The following is a 19,988-nucleotide window of genomic DNA, read 5'->3' as shown; positions in this document are numbered from 1 at the left end:
ATAAAATCAGATATGTAAATGTATGTACACTTCCAGCACAAGTCAGTAGCATAACATTAAGCACATATGTAGATAGCATAGTATGTACTGCTGTTTAAACCTCCTGAGCAAGTATATTATGATAAAAACACACATTATAGTATTTATGTGACAATCATATCAGGTTACATGTCAGTGAATGGCTGTGATATAAACATACTGACATGTTGACCAGAGAGGACATTTACCAAGGATGATGTATAAATTAGGGGTATGAGCATAATCTGAATATCTGCAAAATGACTTGTTTGAATATGACTTGCATGTCACAATAACTCTCAACCAGAATTTGATGACAGCTCCTAATTTGCAATCATCTGCAAATTTAGTCATCCAGAAGCCATTGACATTGGGATTGACTTCAAAGAAGTAAATTTCAAAAAGGAGTGGTGCCAGGACTCATCCTTGAAGGACTCCACTTGTGAATGGCCTCAAAATAGAGGTGGACTCCCCAAGTCTACCTTCCAAGGTTCTGTCTATGAGCCAGTTGACTATCCACCGGATGACATAAGGGTTTGTACCTAACCTCTTGAGTTTGTCAAAAATGCCTGAGTGGGATATTGTGTCAAATGCCTTGGCCAGGTCAAAGTAGGCAGTGTGAACCACTTGCCCTCATTCATTGCTTTGGTGACCTTCTCAAAGAAGTCCACCAGGTTGAATAGGCATGACCTGCCCTTGATGAAACCAAATTGGGTTGGAAGTTTACTATATCATTATTGATCATTTCCATCATGATTCTTTCCATGGCTTCGAATATGAAACTAGTGAGACTTATGAGCCTGTACTTTCCAGGGTCTGTAGATGGCCCACCTTTGTGCAGAGATATGACTGTTGCTGTTCTTACTTTATGAGGAATGAAAACTGTTTGGAGGCTACAGTTAAATTGCAATTCCAGAGGGCTGATAGGGAATATTTCATACTATTTAGAAAGCATCCTAGGATATTGTCCGGGCCCACTGAAGCAGTGTTCTTGACCTTAGAGATATCATTAGTCAAAGAAACCATAGTCAAAAACCTTTCCAAAGCAAACTTCAAACTACTTGCATCCGAAGTGGAAAGCTTCACTATTCCCTTGCAGAAGGATAATGATATCCAGGATGTGGAATCCTACACCAAGGCACTCTATATGTATCTTCAGGATTGCATGGACTGTGCTATCCCAAATAAAACCAAGACTCCTTCCTCAAGCAAGAAGAAACCAGTCTGGTGGACCCAGACCATAAGCAAACTATACAATAAAAGGAGGAGACTTATACAAAAAAGGCCAAATCTCAAGTAGAAAAATCATCCCTGATCAGCATTAGTAAGAAACTGAGGGCCCTCATCAAGTCAACTAAAGCCAATTTCGAAAAGAAAGTTGCCAAGGATGCCAAGGATCACCATAAGGCCTTCTATGGCTACGTCAAAAAATTAAATAGCAATGCTCAGGTCTGTTCTGAGCTAGTAAAAAATGGAACAAAATACACTGACCCTTCTGACATTGCCAACATCTTGGCTGAGAGGTTCAGTGCAAATTTCTCCCCCTCACCACGTACAGGGCCTATTACCATTCCAGGGGATTGTGTAAGTCCAATTATTACTGATACATTGGTTAACAAGGCTGTATCTAAAGCTAAAAACACTGCCTCCATGGGACCAGATGGTGTCCCAGGCTGTGTCATATGCGAGCTCCAAAAGGAATTAACCCCGCATCTTAATACCCTGTTCAGTCTCAGCGTCTCCACAGGATATGTGCCATAGAATGGCGCATGGCAATGGTGGTCCCGTTACACAAGGGTGGGGCCACAACTGACCCTGGGAACTACCGACCAATAAGCCTGACCAGTCTGATCTGTAAGGCTATGGAGAAAATCATTATGGAACTCATAAATGGAGAGATTGAGAACCTCCAGTCGCTGGACCCCACACAGTTCGGCTTCGTCAAGGGCAGATCATGCCTCCTGAACCTGGTGGATTTCTTTGAGACAGTTACTCAGGCTATAGATAAGGGAAAGGAGGTACACACGGCTTACCTTGACATTGCTAAAGCATTTGACACCATTCCCCATTCAGGTATTATTGATAAGCTCACCAGCCTGGGCATAAACCCTTACGTCACAAGATGGATCGCAAACCAGCTCTCAGACAGATCCCATAAAGTAAGAGTAGCGGGATCTATGTCCGAATCCAGACCAGTAATGAGTGATGTGCCTCAGGGCTCTGTCCTGGGGCCCCTCCTGTTTGGCATATTCTTCTCCGAAGTACAGGCAAGCGTGGAAGGGCTGTGGCTGACTAAGTTTGTGGACGACTGCAAACTGGGTGCTATAATAGAGTCTCCGGCCAACATGGAGATCCTCCAGAAGGGCCTAAATGAGACTGATGCATGGTGTCAAAGCCATGGTCTCAAGCTAAATGCAAAAAAATGTGTAGTAATCCCCTTTGGAAAAAACAGAGTACCCACAAACTACAACATGGGGGTAATCCCCTGAAATCTGAAGAAGAAAGTAGATAGTCAGCTTTCCTTTGAAAACCATGTTGCCAAAGTGGTTAGAAAATCCTTCTATGTGACCCATCTGATCATGAAAGGGTTTGCATCAAGATCTAAGGATGTAATGGTGCCCCTGTACTCTTCCCTCATCAGACCCATTATTGAGTACAATGCACCAATTGGAATGTACCTGGCTAAACATCTCCAGCAGCTGGAGAGACCACAGGGGTACCTAACCAAGAGGATTACTAGCCTCAAACAGTTGCCCTATGCAGCACGATTGAAAAAGCTAAGACTGTTCTCTGTTGCATACCACTTTCTCAGAGGCAATCTCTGTCTAATGTACAGAGCCATGTCCAACCCAGAATTGTTGAACATGCTCCATCTTAGCAAAACCAAATCTACTCGAGCTACACGCTCTAGGGATATAAACCTCAACACAACTATGAATAGAACATACTGGAGGGATAGATTCCCTTCGCAGAGACTTCCCTTACTATTGTACAGGGTCCTGATCTACATAAGACAGAACCCCTCACTATCACTCTTCAAGACGAACCTTGATGAGTGGATGGGTAACAGAAAGTTCACACCAGGGTTCACACTAACAGCACTACTAGATAGGGGCCAAGGGTACTAGCTGCTAGTACAAGGGTTTAGGGAACTACTAAAGGGGCGGTGAATAGTGCACAACGTGGCTGGGCTAATATATGCCTTCGGGCAGATAGCCCAGTACCAACCTATGAACCTATGAACTTGTTCCCTAGTGACAGCAGGGGGAGTTATATTTGGTGTTATTTCCTGAGGGAAGGTTTAGGGGGGAGAGGGGTAAAGTTGCAACTGAATTTGTTGGCCTGTAGATTTGCTATATCTTCTGGCTCAGTATAGGTGGCTCCATTTACAATGAGCTCTGCACGCAATTGTGTATTGTCTTTGAGATTGCGGACATAGCTAAAGAATGCCTTGTGGTTGTCCTTAGCCTTAGTGGTCAAATTTACCTCAACTTTGGCTTTGATAAACTTTATATGAGCTCTGAGTTGTTTATTTAAATTGATGAGAGTGCTTTCATTCTGTTGGGTGCTGCACCTCCTAAACCGTGTCATGATTTTCTTCATTCTGTTATACAGCCTATTTATTTCGTGATTCCACCAGGGTGACTTTTTTTGAGAAAGTTCTGTATTTCTTTCTGGTGGGTATAGCTCTCTCTATGCAGTTATTAACATGGTTGTATAGGGTTTCTTTTAACTGTTCTGCATAGGCAGCAGTGTTCTCAGGGTTTATGGGGGCTTGACATTTTGCCAGGTTATCACTTAATAGCAGAAAGTTAACCTTGGAGTAGTTCCTGAATATTCCAGGGTTAGATGGGGGTCCAGGTTTTATTTTTGCTTCAAAGAAGGCAATTTTGTGGTCTGACCTTACCGGGGAATCCATTACACTAGGGGGTGTGCAGCACTCTCCATATTAGTGAAGACCAGAACCAGTATGGTTCACCCCTGGTTGCTGTTTTAGCACTCTGGTCCAGGGAGTTTGTGTTTACAAAATCCATAAATGTCTGTGCCTGTACACTTGGTGTCATATAGGATTCTCAGTTAATAGTGGAGTAGTTAAAGTTGCTGATGAATATAGTATTGGGTTGGATGGCGAGTGATTCCAATAAGTTTAAACACATGGTATTGCTTTCCAGAGTCATAGAGGGGGACCTATAGCTTGCAAGGAAGTGGTATTGGGTTTTGCCTATAGGGATTTCAACATGGAGAACCTCATGTGCATTGTCCTGTTTGACCAGCCTTGAGGTATATTTATTTTTGATGTAAATCAAGACACCTCCACCTTTAGACCCCGTCTGTGTAGTAGCTGGTCTAAATGTATGGAAGGCATTATAACCGTGCACTGTCAGTGTGATCTCCATGTCTTTAAACCATGACTCAGTGAATGCACAGATGTCAGCATTCTCTAGGGTGAAGTGAGCTTCTAGGGAGTGGATTTTTTTGTTAAGAATCCTAGCATTGAGCAGTAATACTTTTAGATTTTCTTGGTTTTGATTTGCTACGTCGGAAGTACTTTCAGTTTGGCATTGCCTAAGAGAGGCAGTAAGGAGGAAGGCACTGTTTCAGCTAATTAAGTAATATTAGAAAGCCTATACATGCAGATCATCCCTGGCAAAGCACCATGGTCTGTTGACCAACTTCTTCAATGCTGACAAATATTGCACCCCTCTTAGAATGACACCAGAAACTAAGCCAATTATTAAAGTCAGTCATCTTTTGTTCATATTGTGGTATCATCCTTGGAGACGGTAAAATGCTGCTCAGTGCTAGGCTCATACCAGCCTGGGACACATATTGTGAGATCTCCATGATGTCTCTCTTCATATAGTTTAGGGCGGTACATCTCAGGTCATTTACACCCACGTGAACTGTGACCTGAGCGCATACATAACTTAGCAGATCCTAGACCCTGATAAGAAACTGACTGTGACTTTCTCCTTACTCAGCCTGGTGGCTGGGACATCAGTGTGTCTCACAATGGGTTCTCCAATGACCAGAATGTTGGATTGTGTGGTGGCTTGCTTTATGGGCTTAGAAGTAGACACTCCATGAGATGTGGCTGAATATGTTGATGTGGGTGTTGTTTTGAAGGAGTGCATTCAGAGCTGCTGAGGATATTTGCTATGTGTCCTTCATCTATGAGGTCTTTGGGGTTTAAGAAGGTTACATTTAAGTGCCTCAGCATATGTGGGTCTATATGTCTGCTTTGAACTATGTGTGATGGGTGTAGCATGTGTACCATGGGTGCAGCATATGCACTACTGGCAACCTTATTGACATTAGGAGTACTTTTGTGTGAGAGCTTTGCCCCCAGTGGCATTGTGTAAGTACATCTCTCACATACCATATGAGTTTGTTTGAGAATTAACTGGTTGTCAATACGCATGAAGCATGTTCTACATTGCCTCAGAATGCCCATGTCCACCAAGCTGGTAATGGAGATTGTGGGAGAGTTCATATCCATGGCAACAGACCCTTTTTTATTGATTAGACAGTTGGAGTGACAATATAAAGAAATGGCAGAAGTATCCTGTTTGCAGCTCTGGGGACAGTGCTTGTCACTGCAAACTAGTTATCCTGTGTGCAACTAGGTATAGGTGCAATTTCAATTGTGCTTTTACAGGAAAAATGTTACTCAAGGTGTCTGTGTCTATACAGGGCACTGCCAAACACTTGAAGAGAAACTAATCAGTAGACCCTGATGATTTATAGATTAAGTATTTAGGCAGATATTCTGAAGTTAGAAACAAATCTTGTAGTACTTGCTGAAAACAAAGAATTAGCTTGTCAAGCATGATGAAAAGAGGAAAGTCGCATGAATGACTACTGCCTGGCTATTATTAGTACTGGTCTCACCACAGCTACACTCTGCTGGGATACAATGTTCCTTTGCTTGCTCTCTCACCAGAAGGAGAACATCAGCACTGATCCCAAGATGAGAAGTAGACCACAGCCTGTTTCGTGATCCACAGTTTTGTCGCAGATGCTGCAAGGGTCTGTAGGCTTGTTGTAGCCTTTTCCTAGTCAATGAGTTGAATAGCAACCAGACCATTCAGGAACATCAAGAACAGACACTCACTGAATGAACAGAAACAGTCAGGAATCAATGTACTCTGCTCCTTCTCTCACCAGGAGCAAAATATAAGCACAGATTCCAAGCTGGCACCTATGAAGCAGTTACTAGGCTTTCCGGTGATCAGCCATTTCCAGGAAATAATGTCCCTGTGCTCCTTCTCTCACTAGCAATGAAACAGAAGCACTAATCCCAAGATGACTACTGACAGACAGAATGTGGACTGTCCAATAATTAGTGGTCTTGTAATAGATGTTGCAGATTTTAAATTTAAGATGGAAAATGGGTTACTATACTAAGAGCTGTAGTGTTCACTAAGCAGTTAGATATGAAAGACGGGGTAACTAAGCTTTAGCTTTCTAAGTGGGCAGCCACTAATTTTAAAATAGCAAGACAGATTGGAGGGGGGTAGGCACTTTTTATTCTGGTTCAATGGAATACAGTGGGATGGCCAATAATTTTAAACAGTTGAAGGGGATTGTTTCACAAAATGATAATTTTTGTGCTTACTCACAACATCCAGTGAAAGGGGAAAAGGAAGGAAGGAGATATGTGATCAAATTCACATAAGAGTCAGGCAACTAGAAAGATAGTTGAGCTTAAAAACACAAGCGTGACAGCATGAGAGGGTGGGAAAATTTAATTTCTGTATGACTCAGAAGAGACACATCTGTGGTCTCTTTCCTATTTCAAATATGCAATTAAGGGCAGAATACAAGTAATACATAGTGTAAAGAAAACAAATCACAATACAGAAAATAGAAAAAGGCAATAAAGTAATACAAAGTACAAGAAAGCAAAAGCAAGCTCACCTTTCCCTCACAGCAAGTTGTGGAAGTCTGGGTCAGCTTTTCCAGAAAAGATCAGCAACTGATGTGTGAATTAAGAAGTGATCCATTATCATGAATGGTACAGCAGTATATGAGAATGATGGCAATGCATGAACTATGCCCCTGTGCACAGAAACTACAGCAGTGCAAAGTCAGGTGTAAATGATTAAGGAAGCTGTCACTATGGAGCACACACTGTAAGCACATGTCAAACATAAAGACGTGTTACACAATCGCTGGCCCTCTGACATTGCCATTCACAATGGTATACTGCCATGGAATCTTGACATACATCTATATGTGTTCATGCAAACTATCAAATGGTAATACTGATGTGTATACTATTAATACTGATGTGATGTAGTGGTCCATCCGTGATGCAGTACAGTAACACTATGGCTGTACCGGGGCTACAATTGCACTTCATAGGTTGACAGGTTCATAGGAGAGCACTAGGCTAATGGCCCAAAATTTCATACAAGCCTGGCCAGATTTAACCCAACTTTAACAATTTTCAGTAGGTAGGTGAACAATGTTCACAAAGGTATGAGCTGAGTGTATGCTATGCTATGTAATATCAACTGCCTCTGTCCATGAGGGACATGGGCACCAACCCAGGAGTACATTTACAATTACGTATACATGACCTAGGTTGCTCTTGAAGAGGGTCAGGGAAAGGGTTTGCTTTACTTGAATGGGAAACTTATTCCAGAGAAGGGGTAGTCTTTGAAAGCTGTATCTATCTCTCCAACATGATTTATTTATGTCAGAGGCTAGGTTAAGATCCTTGGAATGAGTCATTCTTGTGCAGTTTGTGTTACAAATGTATAACATTTCCAGGAGGGCCTGATCGGACACTGTTTTGTTGGTCAGACAGAATTCCCCTTAGTAGTCTGTAGGAGACAGAAGACAGTGACAGGGTTTTCAATATTTCCACACAGGACTCCGTTTTTATAACCTATCTTCCTGGTGAGAAAACTCTGGGTTCACTCCAGCTGTTGCAGATGTCTGGTGATGCACATGCAAAAGGGTGCATTGTGCTCAATTACTGGTGTGATGAGTGCCGAATACAATGGAATTATAATGCCCTTTGATGTGGATGCCATACCCTTATGTATGAGTTGTGCCACATAGAATGAATTTATTACCACTGTGGGCACAGTGTGGTTGAAGTTCAGATTAGTATCAACATGAGTAACCCCATTATGTGCCACTGGATCTACTCTTAGGAGGTTGCTGTCAATATTGTAATTAGGTGGGGTATTTGCTTTATAAAAAGAGAATAATCATGATTTGTTTTTGCATTTAGTTTCTCTCCATGGCACTGGCAACAATCATTTTGTGCATGTTAATCCTTTCTGCAGTATATCAGTACCATTTTTAGGTTACATAATTGATGCCAGTTTGCAGTCAGCCACAAACTTGGTCAGACAAAGACTGTCTACATTTGCATTGACTTCTGAGAAATAAATACCAAACAGGAAAGGGCCTAGTACAGAAACTGGTGGCACTCCTCTATTGCCTGGCCTCTTGCTAGAGGTAATTTCACCCACTTTGATAGTATATGTCCTGTTGTTGATCCATTTGCCTACCCACCTGGTGATGTATGGGTTTATGCCCAGTTGACAGAGCTTCTCTATAATACCTGAGTGGAGAATTGTGTCAAATGCCTTGGCCAGGTCAAGTTAGGTAGGATGCAAAGTATTTCCCTCATCCATGGCCTTGGTTACCTTCTTGAAAAAGTCAACCAGATTTAACAGACATGATATACCCTTAATGAATCCAAACTGGTTTGGTTCCAGAGTTGTGAGATTACCTGTGTCAATGTTGATAAGGTACATAGGTTCATAGGTATGTACAGGGCTATTAGCCCTAGGGCCTATATAAGCCTAGCCAAACGAGGTTCCCTGTCTTTTGCCACCCAAGAAAATAATTTTCCTGTGTCCCTGTCGAGCAGCACCACAGCAGTGATCACCCGGGTGAATTTCCTGTTTCCCATCCAATTGTCAAGATTTCTCTTAAAGAGGGCTAATGAGGAGCTCTGCTTGACATGAATGGGTAGCCTGTTCCAGAGCATGGGAAGTCTTTGGGACTGGAATATATCCCTCCAGCATGTTCTGTTTATTGTGGTGACAAGGTTTAGGTCCCTGGAGCATGTGGCTCAGACAGATTGGGATTTCTTTAAGTGTAGCATGTTCATTAGATCTGGATTAGACATGATTTTGTATGTTAAGCAGAGGTCGCCTCTGAGTAGGTGATATGTGACAGAGTAGATCTGGAGGTTTTTGAGATGGTCTGCATATGGCATCTGTTTGAGGCCAGTAATCCTCTTTGTGAGGTATTTCTGTGGCCTTTCTAGTTGTTGTAGATGTCTTGTGAGGTACATGCCAAAAGAGGCATTGTACTCTATAATGGGTCTGATGAGGGATGAGTAAAGAGGAATGATGACCTCTCTTTTTCTGGAGATTATCTGGATATGATGATTATTTCCATGACATCACTGACAAGGCTATGCAGTTTTTGTGTCTATAATTCCCTGGTTATGCTGATAATCTCCTCTTGTGCAGAGGGTTGACTATTGCTGTCCATCATTCTGCTGCAAAATAGCCTGTCTGGAAGTTGTTGTTAAATAGGGATCCAAGTGGGTCTGCTAGGTCATATTTGAAGTTATTTAAAAGACAATCTGGCATTTTGTCATCTCCAAATAAAACACTGTATATGAATCACATGCAACATAGTGGAACTGTTAACACACTCATACAGACCAACCTGTTTCATGTCATTACATCATTTGTACATCATATGCCTATGTGTTTATTAGTGAACATGTGTGTGTGTGACAGCCCTGACACAATATATGGACACATTACAATTGTTGTGGATGCAGTTCATGCAGACCAGTTAATGACACAAATGCTGACCATCCCAATATGCTTCTGTGGAATAACTGAATAACCACTGTGAATAGCAACACAATTGTGCATACAATGAATTCCCCAAGGTTGAAAGTGAATCTGAACATGTCACATGTTTCTTTATATAACAACATTATAGCATGTGGATGAATCCAGGTGCATGTGCCCATATAATCAGTATGACACACTATTGTTATATGTCATATAACATTTCCAGAGGCTAGATATACATGTGCACACATGTGCCATACTGCAACTGTCACCGTGATGGCTGAATGAGAACTGTATAGAATGTTGATATACTCCAGTACAAAAACACATGCCTTAGTAAGGCAACAATTCACATAGCATCATCCCATATCAACAGTCTTCAAGAGGCATATTACTACAGCTGTTATGGAAGGAACATGTAACCAAATAGCAGCAGTGGGCATCAATACAGTAGCTCGGATCAAAGATTGGAATACACTGTTGTAGGGTTACAGTACATCCACACCTCAACATAGCACATGTGGCTGACAACAGCATTGACATGCGCAATGTTCAGAGGTGACTAATGGTTAAGAGCACATAAAATCCTAGCCACTATTATACCATTTAAACCAAAACCTCTATATCTGTGTGACGGAAGATAGTAGATGCATGTGTGTATGGGTGTGTGTGTGTGTTTGATTTTATTACAGACTGCCTCTATCCATATATGAAATATGAACCACCCCATGACATAATTGAAAACCACACATCGAGTGGACTGCAGATGGCTTGCACAGGGTAATGTAGGGCTTCTGCTTTATGATGTGTGTATGCATCTTTAAGATAATAACATTCTCAGTGTTTCACAGAAAAAATGTTATCTGGACAGAGGGAACAGGGGAAGTTGGATTCATGAGTCAATGTAAAATGCTCTCCTGAGTGGGAGTTAAATGAAAAAAAATTCAAAACTTCATACAATGACCATACTATATCACAAACAACATGCACACCAGTTAACTGAGGTCAGACTTGAACACACCTGTGTAGATATTCAGGTTTGATTGCATACAACATAAGACTAGTAGCACTACAGAGGTCTGACTCTAGCAGTATCAGAGTGCACTTGATAGGGGTTGACACCATCATCGTATGCTGAGAAGAACATGTTGAGAGGAGTATGTGACATAGATGTGGACTCACATCCTATTGTAAAGTTGTCTCAGGACTGACAGTTGAATGAGAAAACACACATTGATTTACTGTGTGATTCGACCATCTACTGATCGGGTTACATAAGCCAGAGAACACAGTACTTAATGGCTGTGCCAACACAGATATTTGAGTTCAATACTGTCAAAGTGCACTTTATAGGGGATGACATCATCACTGTATGCTCAGAGAAAGATGTTGGAGGATTGTGTGACATACCTGTGGATTCATCCTGGTGTAAAATTAAGTGATAGTTGAATAAACATATATGCTCTCAAGCTGATTGCTGTGAGATTAGAACTACTACCCAGCTACCTACACATGCTAAAAAGCACAGTAGTCAAGGATAGTGCCACAGCACAAGTCAGTCTTTAATGCTGTCAGAGTGCACTTTATGGAGGATGACATCATCCTTGAATGGTGAGAAGATGATGTTGGGAGGTCTCTATAAAACTGCTGTGGAATCATGTACCAGTATCATATTATTTTCTGAACAATATTTCAGTGAGGGCAGCAGGACCTCGAGTCAAGCTCTTCCAACTATGCATGCACACACACACACACACACACACACACACACACACACACACACACACACACACACACACACACAAACACGTTAACTGTTGTGTGATTTGATCCTTTACCTAACTAGTTACACAAGCTGGAGAACACAGTACTTAACATCTGCACCATCAGTGGCATCTGACTATATCACTGTCATAGTGCACTTTATAGAAGATGACATCATCATAGTGTCACAGGTAACATATACTATTATGAGACTTGTGTGCAAAGCCAGGACCTGGAATATGATGGTGTGATTGCAATGTGCACAAATACATCTAAATACATCCTGGTAAACTAGGTGAAAGAAGCTGACATGAATACATGTAGCAAAACTGAGCCATACATGCACCTGTTTCTCAGTATGTTGTTTAGATAACACATTCACAGACTTACACTTTGGGAAACACAGTGCTGCAAGAGTGGAGGTACATGTCTTCATATTCAGATGAAGTGACATCTGCATAAATAAAATTTTCTGACAATATCAATGTGATCTGATCATGAATAACCAATGTCCAGTGCCAGCATAAACTCATATCAAATGTAAGATGCAGTTAAGCTCTGTATTTCTGTAGTCTGCTTGGCAATGGCTCAAGTACTGATATATCATTTGCAAGTAAATTGCTGCAGGGCACACATGAGTATCAGAAAGTATGTGTTCATTCAAGCACACATTACTGCCCTTATCTTGTGTTTATGGATTATTTTCCATGTCATAGAAGACAGCCCAATGATCAGAGAAAGGCATGCTAATGCATCACCGAGAAACTGATTTGCACAGATGATGGCAAAGTGTTAGTGCATGCATGATTTGCATTTCATGAATTCAACTTGAACTTTTAAAGTAGTTTGCAAGATATGTTATGGAAGAAATTGCTGACAGATACTGTGATTTTCATAATGTGGTCTATAATTTAAATGTTGGGGCCAAAGTTTAATTACATAAATAACTGTTGCCATCAGCTTCCCCATTTGTACGATGTTAAGCACTGATGAAACATGGTTCTCTGATTAAGGAAAAAAATTATAATATTTAATTTGGTTTGCCTTCTTTGTGCAATAGGCTTAGCAGTGATGCATGGCCATCAGCACTTTGGACAGTACCAAGTATGAGAAATACACTTATGTCCACTTTTCTGTGGCACAGCACGTAAGAGCAGTGAGCTCCTGTTTAGAGTGCAGATGAGCAGGAGTTCAAATCCAGATTATTCTAATTTTTTTATAATGGTTTGCGGATGGCATTTGCTAAGTAAATGTGATCAGGACTACAAATGTGACTATCACTGACTATACTAATTATGTCTCTTCTCCAAATGTTATCAATAATGCCTACCTCCATACAGTTGTACAAGTAGTAATTGTTTTGCAGGCCTCACTACAAATCACAAGTTAATTGTGTGAACAGCTTTCTACAAACAATAAGGGTTGGTGCATTTTTTTAAATGATTATTAAGACTCAGAAGATATGCTAACTATTTGTGTAGGGCCAGATATCCTGAAAAGTGTGTGCGGTATGCTTCTTCACAGTAAGGACAGTTTCCATATCACAGTAGATGAACACATCATCCTTCATCTCCTGATTATGACAGAAAGGAAATCCTACAGCAGATTTTTAAACCTTGCATACTACAGGAATCTGATAAACTATTGAATCAAGGTAACATATTTGTACAACCCATCAGCAGAGTCATGTCTGTATGCAGAAACCATGAGATGACATGTACATCTATCACCCTTATATACACACATAAAGAGGGTTGGGAGTGAATACAAGGAGAGATGAACATACATATAACAATGTTTGGTATAATGGAACATTCATGGACATGTTTTTAGCATATTGTCATAATTAACCGGCCATGCTCTGTAGCATGAAGCGATTGACATGGGGGTAAAGAAGGCTTAGGAGAGGGACAACATGCTTATGACAAGCAGAAGAAGGTAGGATAAATATGTGACAGTTGTGGGGATGGATGTCACATCAAATACCTTTTTTGGCCAGTATCCAATATAACTCGATGTGAACTCATAACTGGGGTAAATGTTAAGATGTGGGTGATTAAACATATCATAGACATATAATATCACACTAAGAAATTATGTACGAAGCGTCTGGAATTGAACCCTTGATGCCGTGGGCAAAAAAAATTCAGTTAAGTAATTTATGTGAACACTCCACATAGGAAGTTGCTTTTCATTACACTCAACAGTCTAAAGAACTGTCAGAGTAACTGGTTCAAAATAGTTCATTTACTCTACTGTAACTCTGTGCTCCTTTAACACAGGGAGTTTAAGCAGCATTGTGTGGAGGTAACCTGACTAGTACAGCTGATGGCAAAAACTTACCAGGCTTTTCCATAGGACATATAGAGTAATTCACTACTACTTGGCATTTTTATTCTAATGGGCCATTTCTGTCTGTGTGTGATGTATGATTCAATTTTTTGAGTGGATTAAAGGTATGAAAATGGGGTTGATAGGAAAGTGGTGAAATGGGCAAGCAAGGGTAAGAATAAAGAGGAAGCAATAATGTAATTTGCAGGAGGAAATTAGGAAAGAAACACATAGATCTACTTCTTCAACATCATAAAGTGAAAATGTGTACAAATTTGAATAAATTTGAACTGTCACCACAACACAGATGGGTGACAATGCAATGATGTGTACAGTCAAACTGACTAAATCAAGTGTGATGAGAAGACACATATGAAGTGGAACAGTTTTGTTTTGTGGGACAGGTGCCCATTTTTAATGGATTTCAAGAAGAGAGGAATGTTAGGGAAGGGACATCGGAATGTTAGGGTCATATAGGTGAGGTAGGTGAGGAAGCAGGTGCAGATAAGCAGGACAAACAAGGCAGACACAGGGATAGTGATAGGCACAAAAGGATGGGGTTACCATGATTGGGGATAGGAAAGGGACATTAGAGGCATGTGCCTGTTAACAATGGGAACACTGAGAATGTAGTCCTCACCCTCAGAATTGTTAACACTTTCCCCATCCTCAGCTCTCTGTGAGACTGTTTGGCATGGGAGTCTCTTTTCTGTTTTAATGGGCAACCTCTCCAGGCAACTGATGCAGGCACCATGGTCAGTTTCTATTACATCACGCACCATCCCTGGCAACTCTTGGTGGGTGATGTAATCACCACTTCCACCAATACTTCCAGAGGGTGCCAATGCACAAACAGCAGGGGTAATGCTACCTGATGTGGATGGGCCAAATAGTGCAGGGGCTGCAGAGGCAGTACTGCCAGATTATGTCCTAGATGTGCTGGCTGTTGGTGTGGCAGCTGTTGGAGTGTTGGCAGACTGAGCCACAGCAGTTGGCCTACCCGTCTGTACTGATTTCTGGTAGAAAAGTATGACATCAGAATGGTGTGTTTCCATTTAAAAATAAAAAGAGAGAGAGAGAAAACAAAAGAGGTTATTAGAGCCATTATATGTCACATTCATGTTTTATTACAATAAATATACTTGTATTATTATATTAGATACATAGCTTTCCCAATCTCAGAAATTATTATGAATTATTACAATAAATTCTTGGAATATCCAGATATTCCATATATGCTTTTAAAGATACTAGATTAACTTAACAACATGACATTAAAGTCAATATTGCTGCAATTAAAATTTAAAAATGATTTGTGCATGCATACATATCCTTGCATCTCAGTCTGTCCCATCTCTCATCATGTGCTTTCCTGCTAACTGAGATTTCATGTGCAGCTGTAGGCTCATAGGTAGGTACTAGGCTATCTGCCCGAAGGCATTTATAAGCCTAGCCGGAATGTGTTGGCTTTCACCGCCCTCTTAGATTAGTTCCTTGTGCATCTGTCCAGCAGAGCCATTGAAGTGATCCCTGAGGTAAACTTTCTGTTTCCCATCCACTCATCAAAGTTACTCTTGAAGAGGGTTAGCGAGGAGCTCTGCCTAATGTAGACTGGAATCTTGTTCCAGAGCATGGGAAGTCTCTGGGACAGGAATCTATCCCTCCTGCACGTCCTATTTATTGTTGTGGTGAGGGTTAGATCCCTGGAGCATTTGGCTCGAGGGGATATTGTTTTCTTTAGGTGGAGCATGTCCATTAGTTCTTGGTTGGACATGGCCTTGTATGTCAGGCAGAGATCACCTCTGAGTAGGCAGTATGCAACCGAGTACAGCTGGAATTTCTTCAGTCGAGCTGCATAGGGCATCTGCTTGAGGCCAGTGATCCTCTTGGTGAGGTACTTCTGTGGTCTTTCCAGTTGTTGCAAATGTCTTGTAAGGTACATCCCAAATGGGGCATTGTACTCTCTGATGGGTTTGATGAGCAATGCGTAGAGGGGCCCAATGACCTCTTTCAATCTGGATGCAAACCCTTTTGTGATTAGGTGGACCATATAGAAGGATTTTCTAACCACTTTGGCAATGTGATTATCAAAGGAGAGATTACTATCTACTTGGGTCACCAGATCCCTTATTACGTCTTCCATATTTAGGGGGCTACCACCTATGTGGTAGTTTGTAGGTATTTTGTTTTTACCAAAGGGGATGACTATGTTCTTTTTGGCATTTAGCTTGAGGCCATAGTTTTGACACCAGGTATCTGTCTCAGTGAGATCCTTTTGGAGGATGTCTGTGTCAGCCGGAGAGTCAATTATAGCCCGTAGTTTGCAGTCGTCTGCGAACTTGGTCAGCCATAGTCCTTCTGTGCTTGTCTGTAACTCTGAAAAGTATATGGAAACAGAAGGGGTCCTAAGACTGAGCCCTGGGGAACGCCACTTGTAACCGGTTTAGAGTCAGACCTAGCTCCCACAACTCTTACCATGTGGGTTCTGTCCGTGAACCAGTTGGCAACCCATCTCGTGATGTAGGGGTTTATGTTCAGGCTGGTGAGCTTGTCTATAATACCTGAGTGGGGAATGGTGTTGAAGGCCTTTGTGAGGTCTAGGTAGGCTGTGTGGACCATCTTTCTCTCATCTATAGCCTTGGTAACTGTCTCAAAGAAGTCCACCAGGTTTAGGAGGCATGATCTGCCCTTAACAAAGCCAAACTGGGTAGGGTCCAGTGTTTGGAGGTTTCCAGTGTCTCTGTTAATGAGATCCATGATGATGCACTCCATAGTTTTGCAGACCAAGCTAGTCAGGCTTATGGGGCGATAGTTCCCGGGGTCCATTGTGGCTCAACCTTTGTGAAGCGGAATAACCATTGCTGTGCACCACTCTGTGGGCACGTAACCTGTTGAGAGGCTGAGTTTAAACAGTGTGTTTAGGTGAGGGGTTAGTTCATCTTTGAGCTCATGTAGGACACAGCCTGTGACACCGTCCGGTCCCATTGATACTGTGTTTTTGGCTTTGGAGAGGGCTTTTTTAACATGAGTGTCTGTGATTTCAGGGGCACTACATTCGTCTGTTATAGTTATGGGCCCTTTTGGGGGTGAGAGGGGGGTGAAGTTTGCACTGAACCTGTCTGCCAGGATGTTGGCTATACTGGTCGGTTCAGTGTATTTTGTGCCATTCTGCACTAACTCCAAGCAAATCTGAGAATTGCCACTTAGATTCTTGACATAGCTAAAGAATGCCTTGTGGTTATCTTTGGAGTCCATGGCAATTTTTCTTTCGAAGCTAGCCTTGGATGATTTTATGAGGGAACGTAGTTTCTTGCTGATACTGATCAGGGATGTCTTCCCTTCAAGGGATTTTACTCTTTTCTGTACTAGTTTCCTCCTTCTATTCTATAGCTTGATTATGGCAGGGGTCCACCAGACTGGTTTCCTTTTCTTGGAGGAGTGAGTCTTGGTCTTGTTTGGGATAGCATGATCCATGCATTCTTGTAGGTGCCCGTCGAGTGCATTAGTATAGGATTTTGCAGCTTGGGCAGCATTATCCTTTAGCATGGGGGCTTTGAAATTTCCTACCTCTGTCTTAAGTAACGTAAAATGTGCTTTTGAAAAGTTTTACACGGTGGTTTCTTTGACTGGGGGTGGTGGCGGAATGTGGATATCCAGAGTGATTAGTTTATGGTCAGATGTAACCAGCGAGGGGTTGACCTCCGGTGTGGAACACCGGTCGCCCATGTTGGTGATGACCATGTCCAATATGTTGTCACCTCTGGTGGGGGTGTTGACCAGTTGATCCAGGGTGTTTGAGTTTATAAATTCTAGGAAATGTTGGGCTAGGGAGTTCGTACTTGAGTAGTTCTTCCAGTTAATGTTTGGGTAATTGAAATCACCTAATATCAGGGTGTTTGGTAGGACCTTTATGTTTCCCAGTGTTTCCAGGAATGCGGAGTGGGGGTCCTGGGACATGGTGAGTGATCTATAGCAAGCTATAATTTGAATAGCAGTTTTGCCCATTGTTAGTTGCACATGGATGGTCTCTGAAGCATTGTGCTGTGCCACTAACCTGGAGGTGTGGGTATTCTTGATGAATATGGATACTCCCCCGCCTTTTGCATTTCGGTCCAGGTTTTGTGGCTGAAATGTATGGTATGAGTTGTAGCCTGGTAGTTCTGGAGTGCTCTCTGGACCCTTAAACCAGGTTTTTGTTACTGCACATATATTGATTTTCTCCATACTGAGGAGTGCCTCGAGTGCATGTATTTTGAGGTTTAGACTTCTGGCATTGAGCAGCATTACCCTCAGTTTTTTGTTACTTGTGCTATTTATGGCGGTGGGTTTGTCTTTTGAGCCTTGCCTAAAAAAGGCACTATGGAGGTGGCAAGAGCCTTGGACAGTATTCGAAAGCCTAAGGGTGACAGGTGCAAGCTGTCTCTAGCATAGCAGCGTGGCTTGTCAAGCATGTCATCCCAGGCTGACAGACACTGTATCCCCTTTGAATGACACCAGAAGCTTAGCCAATTGTTGAAATTGATAATTTTTTCTCTATATCGTGGTATCATTCTTGGTGAGGGCAGGATGCTACTCAGGGTCAGGGTCATACCGGCCTGGGCTACATGATCAGAGATCTCCTCCATGTCTCTTTTCATGTAGTCCAGGGAGGTATGGCTCAGGTCATTCACACCAACATGGACAATGACAGAGTCATATTTGTACTTGGTCTGGAATGACCTGAGTGCTTGTGTTATGTGGTGGATCTTGGAACCCAAAAGGCAACTAACAGTAACCTTCTCCTTGTTCAGCCTAGTGAGTGGGACATCAATGTGCCTGACTATAGAGTCACCTATTACTATTGTGTTGGGTATGTTATTTTGCCTTAAGAGCTGTGATTGTGTAGCACACTGGCTTTGTGAAGTATGTGTTTAATGATTTGTGTTGGGGGTGGAGTTTGCTTGGATGTCTGCTTTGGAGGTATCTGTTGCTTTTGCAGATTTTTATTTAGAGCCTCCGAGTATGTTTTTATGTATTTATGTGTGTTTTTTGCCAGTGCTGGCTTCATAGGTCTATGTGAGACTGGTGGTTTGATGCAAGTAATTCCCTTCTCCTCTTGACTGCTTGGTCCAGTCTTGGGTTGAGAGAGCTTAGCCTCCAGTTTGGCTGTATAATTGCATCTCTCACACGTATTAATGTTTGGTGGAAGGAGGAGAGGGCTGTCTGTGTACACGAGGCAACTGTAACATTGCCTTAAAATGCCCAGATTCACCAGTTGGACTAGAGAGTACACCTGAAACTGCCCTTTGGACATGCCTGGATAGGTACAGTGAACTGTTTTAATGATTTGCTGGTAAGGTCGAATAGAGATCTTTCTCCTTCTCTACAGTATAGGGGGTCTAGTGCTAAGGTTTATTAGTGCTTGCTATGAGTTTTGAGCAAGTGCCGGGATGAGAAGTGAATGATTTGAGTGCTTAAGTTGAAAATTTGTCTAGTTCCAAAATTGAAGAGTAGACTTTGGGGAGCCAGGAATAGTTATTCCCTAGCTAACTGGCACTGTCTGGCATGCAAAACCTTGCAAATGCGGGTTTTATAGCAGGGAAATGAAAGAGATAGAAATTAGCCCAAAATGGCCAATAAACTAGTAATTTCTGGGCTGGAACCACTCCTGCAGGGACAGATAGGCTGCTCAAAGCTTCCTCTCTCACAGTGGACAGAGAAACTTCCTTCTATCCAAGTAAGGTCTGAGCAAACACAGAAACTTGTAACAGAGCCCTGAATTCAGCACTAATCTAAAAACTGGACTAAACTAGCTTAGAAAGGCAGGAAAACAAGTATTATTATTATTTTTTTTTTCAGAAAATAAAGCAGATACAATAAAAAAAAACGCTTTAAATGCACAGAAATGGCTATCACAATTGAGTGTGTAGCCTACTACAGTTAAACAGGTAGTTTAAATACAAAAATGACTTTGTTAAAGTGCAGGCAGTAAAATAAGTACAATATGTAGCTGAAACAAGCTTTTTAAATCACAAAAACTCTAGAAAATTG

The sequence above is a fragment of the Protopterus annectens genome, chromosome 3.part1 (assembly GCF_019279795.1).
Source record: "Protopterus annectens isolate FY-2018-M chromosome 3.part1, PAN1.0, whole genome shotgun sequence".
In the NCBI taxonomy this organism is placed as follows: Eukaryota; Metazoa; Chordata; order Ceratodontiformes; family Protopteridae; genus Protopterus; species Protopterus annectens.
Note: the sequence above shows the minus strand (reverse complement) of the source record.